Genomic DNA, 6815 nt, shown 5'->3' with positions numbered 1-6815 from the left:
AAAGCATGAGGAGTTGCAGCTTGAGTTAAAGGACAAAAATGTGCTTATTGAACTTCTTGAAGACCGGGAAATGAAGAGACAGAGAAAGCCAGAGGGTCCATCTTCCTCTAGTATGCCTCGGCCTTCCGGTGCTTGGAAGAAGATTGTTGATCAGCTTGTCCTTGAGAAGGCTCAAATGAAGACACCTTTTGAGTCTGAGATTTGACGCATCTGAAGGAAGTACGCGCCCGCAGCTAGATCATCTGATACCGTTGCTAGGGGATCCTTAGGATGATTAGTTTCCTTTTTCTCTTATATTTGTACTTGGGTTTCTGAAATTGTACTAAGTGTAATCTTTCCAAATTTTATGAATAAAAGAGATTTTTATGGTCAATCAAATTGTTATTATTGTTATTATATGTTTGTAAATAAAACAACATGTTCCTTGAAATTAAAGAAACAAAAACATTGCATTCCATGCATCATCTGCATAACAAGTTTCTTTTGCTAGATGTCTTATCAGTTATTCTTCTGTGCTTCAGCCAAGCTGACTCACCGATACAACATTCATGCCAATCAATCCAGAATCATGGAACATTTAGAACAAGAGAACAGAGAGATGAAGGATGAGATTTCCCGATTGACTGCCATGATGGAGTTTGTTCTTGCTGTGCAAAATCAGTCTTCACCAACTCCTGCAACTCCTCCCCAGAGGACTGTCATCTCTGAGGTTCCTACCTCAACCATTCTTGTTGCTGCTACTCAACCCGATCAGTTAATGCATGTTGGATTCCCGTGGGGGGATGCCACCAAATTTCATGCCTGAAGGGTTTGCGCCCACTTTTGCTCCCGTACCGGCATCTAGCTCGGTCATGTCTGTGCCACCACCAATTGTTCATACCTTGCCTCGTGTTGAGGACACCATTTACCATTCTGATCCATCTGAAGGCCCATATGTTTATGAGAAGATGGATGAAATGAAGGATCAGTTCCTTGAGTTGCGCAAGGAGTTGAAAACGTTTAGAGGAAAGGACCTGTTTAGGAAGAGTGCTGCTGAACTCTACTTGTTACCGAATGTGAAGATCCCGATGAAGTTCAAAGTCCCTGACTTTGAAAAGTATAAGGGAAATACTTGTCCATTTATCCACCTTGTTATGTACGCCAGAAAGATGTCAACTCAAACTGATAATGATCATTTATAGATTCACTATTTTCAAGGCAGTTTGACCGGTGCTGCTCTGAGATGGTATATGAGGCTAGATAGTGCAAGTATTCGTACGTTCAACAATCTGGGTGAAGCTTTTGTGAAGCGGTACAAGTATAACATGGATATGGCGCCTGATAGAGACCAGTTGAGGTCTATGTCTCAAAAGGATAAAGAGACGTTTAAAGAGTACGCTCAAAGATGGAGGGAAAATACTGCTTAGATTAATCCTCCATTGGAAGAGAATGAGATGACGAAGATTTTCCTGAAGACCTTGAGCTTGTTTTACTACGAACGAATGATTGCCAGTGCCTCCAGTGACTTTACCGAAATGGTAAACATGGGGATGAGGTTAGAAGAGAGAGTCTGTGAAGGACGTCTGTCTAAGGAAGAAGCGTCGTCCAACAAAAAGTATGGGAGTGGTTTCTCCAAAAGGAAGGAAGAGGAAACCAACTTAGTATCTGTGGGGAGGCAGAGGAGGCCTCATGTTAGAAGAAATCCTCAACCGTGTCAGCATCAACATCAAGTTTCATCAGTAATTCCAGTGCTTTCCAATAATTCCAACAATCAATCTATTCCAATTCAGCAACAACAACGTCAACAACAACCACAACAAAGAACTAACTACAACAACAACCATAATCAATAACATAAATTCGAGAGGAAGAAGGTCTCTTTTGACCCTATTCCTATGTCATATGCCGAAATGTATCCATCTTTGGTTCTCAATAACCTACTTCAACCAAGAAATCCACCTCAAATTCCCGAGCCACTTCCATGGTGGTTTAAGCCTGAACTCCTTTGCGCCTTTCATCAGGGAGACCCTGGCCATGACATAGAGAACTGCTACCCGTTGAAAGGTGAGGTGCAAAAGCTCATGAAGAGTGGAATGGTGTCCTTTTAGGACCGTGCACCAAATGTGAAAGCCAATTTGTTGCCCGCTCATGGTAATGCTTCAGTCAACATGGTAGATGGTTGTCATGGAGAGTATAAGGTTTAAGATGTTCGCCATATCAGACAGTTTTTGGTTGCAATTCATAGAGATATATGTTTGGTCAGTGACTGTGAACATGACCATGATAGTTGTGTGATATGCAGTGTGAACCCTCGAGGATGTGTCATTGTCAAGAGGGATATTCAGAGGTTGATGGATGAAAGGTCCAAATTTGTCAGTCAAGGGAGGTAGATAATGTGAATGTAATTGTCCCTGTGTTCAAAACCCGTGAGCGGGTAGTAATTCAATTTGATAGTAGCAGCAACAACAAGATCAATAGATCGATATCGCCGTTGGTAATACGGTTAGCGGGCCTTGTCCCATATGCATCCGATAAAGTTGTGCCTTATCAGTATAATGCCGCAATGGTGGAGAATGGTCAAAAGGTTTCGTTGCCTGTGGCAAATTCTATGGTGAATATAGTTGATGTCGCAAAGGTAACCTGTAGTGGTTGTGTATTTGGTCCCGTCTTTCCGAAAGAGGTAGAAGAGGCTACAGTCAGTAAGAATGTGGATGTACATGTGATGAATCCAATTAGTGCTCCGGTATGTCAGTCTGGTGAATCTAACAAGCTGAAGCCTAATGATGATGATGAGGTATTAAGATTAATCAAGAAGAGTGATTTTGATGTGGTGGGGCAGCTTCTCCAAACTCCTTCAAAGATTTCAGTGTTGTCTCTATTGATGAATTTCGAAGCACATAGAGAGGCATTACAGAAGGTGCTTGAGCAAGCCTACGTTGAGCACGATGTAACTGTGGATCAGTTTTCCCACATAGTTGCCAACATTACTTCCTGCAATAATTTGAGTTTTTGTGATGAAGAGCTTCCTGAGGAAGGCAGAAATCACAATCTAGCACTACACATTTCTATGAACTACAAGGAGGATATGTTGTCTGATGTGTTGGTTGATACTGGTTCTTCTTTGAATGTACTCCCAAAGTCAACTATGTCCATACTTTCCTACCAAGGCGCTCCGATGAGGTATAGTGGCGTAATTGTCAACGCGTTTGATGGTTCTCGCAAAACCGTCATTGGAGAAGTGGACCTTCCAATGAAGATAGGTCCAAGTGATTTTCATATTACCTTTCAAGTGATGGATATCCACCCGGCCTATAGATGTTTATTGGGAAAGCCATGGATTCATGAAGTTGGAGTTGTGACATCTACTCTACACCAGAAGCTTAAATTTGTGAAGAGCGACAAACTTGTCGTTGTTGGTGGAGAGAAGGCGCTTTTGGTGAGCCATTTGTCATCCTTTTCTTATGTTGAAGCTGAGGAGGAGGTTGGAACTTCGTTCTAAGCCTTGTCTATTGCTGAAGTGAAGAGAGTTGGGGCACCCATGTCTTCTTTCAAGGATGCACGCAAAGCAATTGAGGCTGGATGCACTAATCAGTAAGGTCACATGGTAGAGGTTGCTGAGAATAAGAACAGGGCCAGATTGGGATTTCCACAAGGGTCGTTCAATTTCAAAGCTGAAGAAGTGCAACTGAGTTTCCACAGTGGAGGGTTCATCCATGGTAATGAACAACACTCAGTTGCTGTGATCGAAGAGGATGAAGGCGAAGCTTGCGCCAAATTTGTGACGCATGGCGAGACTTGAAACAATTGGATTGTTGTTGATGTTCCTGTTATTATTCACCGCTCTAAGTAATTTGTTTTCATGTTTTAAGAAAAATATTTCTCATATGCCTAAGGGAGAAGTGAACATTGTTTGGCGTTTCGATTATCATTAGTAAAATGCAATTCTATTCATCCACATCTATGATATTTTATTTACACTTTTTTCCTTTCTGAAAATGGTAATCACAAAAAACAGAAATAAATAATAAATGTCCATTTGCATAATATTTGGTCACAATTCACTTCTCTAAAATCAAAATATTGAATCATTATGCCGGTTGATTCCCAAACCCATTGAATACAATGATCTTACTCCCTCTCCAAACTTTGCTTTCCCTGTGTTTGAGGCTGAGGAAGAGACTGATGATGAAGAAGTATCTGATGAATTATCTCGTCTACTTGAGCATGAGGAAAAAGCCATTAAGTCGTTCGAGGAGCAGATTGAGCTAGTTAACTTGGGTTCTGAAGATGATGTGAAGGAAGTCAAGATTGGGCCTCAGCTGTGTCCAGAGGCTAATAAGGGGTTGATTGATCTTCTTCGAGGATATTCAGATAATTTGGCTTGGTCCTATCAAGACATGCCTGGTTTGGATTCTGAGGTTGTGGAGCATAGATTGTCGTTGAAGCCAGAATGCCCGCCAGTCAAGCAGAAGTTGAGGAGAACTCATCCCGATATGGCAGTGAAGATCAAAGAAGAAGTGCATAAACAAATTGATGATGGTTTTATTGTTACCGCTGAGTATCCGCAATGGGTGGCCAATATTGTGCTTGTTCCAAAGAAAGATGAAAAAGTACGCATGTGTGTTGATTACAGAGATTTGAATAAAGCAAGTCCAAAAGATGATTTCCCTCTGCCACACATTGATATGTTGGTAGACAATATAGCTAAACTCAAAGTCTTTTCATTTATGGACGGATTTTCCGGTTATAATCAGATCAAAATGGCACCCGAGGATATGGAGAAGACCATATTCATTACACCTTGGGGAACATTTTGTTATAGAGTGATGTCTTTCGGTTTAAAGAAGGTTGGTGCAACACGCCAGAGAGATATGACTACTCTTTTTCATGATATTATGCATAAAGAGATCGAAGTTTATGTTGATGATATGATTTCCAAATCAAGTGGTGAAGAAGAGCATGTTGAGCATTTGTTGAAGTTATTCCAGTGTTTGAGGAAGTACAAACTCCGCTTGAATCCCAATAAATGTACTTTTGGTGTTCATTCTAGTAAGTTGTTGGGATTTATTGTCAGTGAGAAGGGTATCAAAGTTGATCCTGCCAAGGTCAAAGCAATACAAGAAATGCATGCGCCCAAAATTGAGAAGCAAGTCAGGGGTTTTCTCGGCCATTTGAATTACATCTCAAAACTCATATCGCATATGACTGTCACGTGAGTGCCTATATTCAAACTTCTTCGGAAAGATCAGTCTTGTGATTGGACCGAATATTGTCATAAAGCTTTTGACAGTATTAAAGAGTATCTGCTTCAGCCTCCGATTCTGTCTCCGCCTGTTGAAGGAAGACCCTTGATCATGTATTTGACTGTGCTTGAAGAGAGTATGGGTTGTGTTCTTGGTCAGCATGATGAATTTGGAAAGAAAGAATATGCAATTTACTATCTCAGTAAGAAATTCATCGGCTGTGAGACTCGGTATTCTATGCTTGAAAAGACTTGTTGCGCATTGGCTTGGGCTGCTAAGTGTCTGCGTCGGTATATGTTAAATCATACTACTTGGTTGATATCCAAAATGGATCAAATCAAGTATATTTTTGAGAAGCCTGCTTTAACTGGGAGGATTTTCCATTGACAGATGTTGTTATCTGAGTATGATATTGAATACCAATCTCAAAAAGCTATCAAGGGTAGTGTCTTAGCTGACCACTTAGCTCACCAACCGATTGAAGATTATCAGTCAGTGCAATATGATTTTCCTGATGAAAGATCTTGTACCTGAAAATGAAAGATTGTGATGAACCATTGCTTGAAGAAGGGCCAGAACCTGGTTCTCGTTGGGGCATGGCATTTGATGGAGCTGTTAATCAGTATGGTAATGGAATTGGGGTGGTGATTATTACTCCTCAAGGCACTCATTTTCCGTTTACATCTAGATTAACTTTCAAATGTACGAACAATATGGCTGAGTATGAAGCTTGCATTATTGGGCTTAAAGAGGCCATTGATCTCAGAATCAAGTATCTTGACATCTATGGAGATTCAGCTTTGGTTGTAAATCAGATCAAAGGTGAATTGGAGACGAATCAACCTGGTTTGATACCGTATAGAGATTATGCGAGGAGGATTTCAACTTTCTTTACAAAGGTTGAGTTTCATCATATCCCTCGAGATGAAAACCGGATGGCAGATGCTCTTGTAACGTTGGCTTCAATGATTGTGGTAAAATTTTGGAATGAAGTTCCCAATTTGACTGCGATGCATCTTGATAGGCTAGCTCATGTGTTTGTTGTTGAAGAATTTAAAGATGAAAAGCCGTGGTATTAGGATATCAAATGTTTCCTTCAAAGTCAGATTTACCCGCCTGGGACATCTTTGAAAGATAAGAAGTCTTTGAGAAGATTAATTGGCAACTTCTACCTGAATGGTGATGTGCTTTATAAGAGAAACTCTGATATGGTTCTGCTCAGATGCGTGGATAGACATGAAGCAGACTTGTTGATGACTGAGGTCCATGAAGGCTCCTTTGGTACTCATTCCAATAGACATGTTATGGCTAAAAATATGTTGAGAGCAGGTTACTATTGGCTGACAATGGAATTTGACTGTTATAAGTTTGTGAAGAAGTGCCACAAGTTTCAGATTTATGCAGATAAGATTCATGTTCCTCCGACACTGTTGAACGTCATTTCCTCTCCATGGCCCTTCTTCATGTGGGGAATTGATATGATTGGCATGATTGAGCCCAAAGCTTCGAACGGACATCGTTTCATTTTGGTGTCTATTGATTACTTCATAAAGTGGGTTGAAGCGGCATCGTACGCGAATGTAACCAAGCAAG

This window comes from Lathyrus oleraceus, chromosome 5, assembly GCF_024323335.1.
Source record: "Lathyrus oleraceus cultivar Zhongwan6 chromosome 5, CAAS_Psat_ZW6_1.0, whole genome shotgun sequence".
Classification (NCBI taxonomy): Eukaryota; Viridiplantae; Streptophyta; class Magnoliopsida; order Fabales; family Fabaceae; genus Lathyrus; species Lathyrus oleraceus.
The sequence above is the reverse complement of the archived record's forward strand: the minus strand, read 5'-3'. Positions refer to the sequence as shown.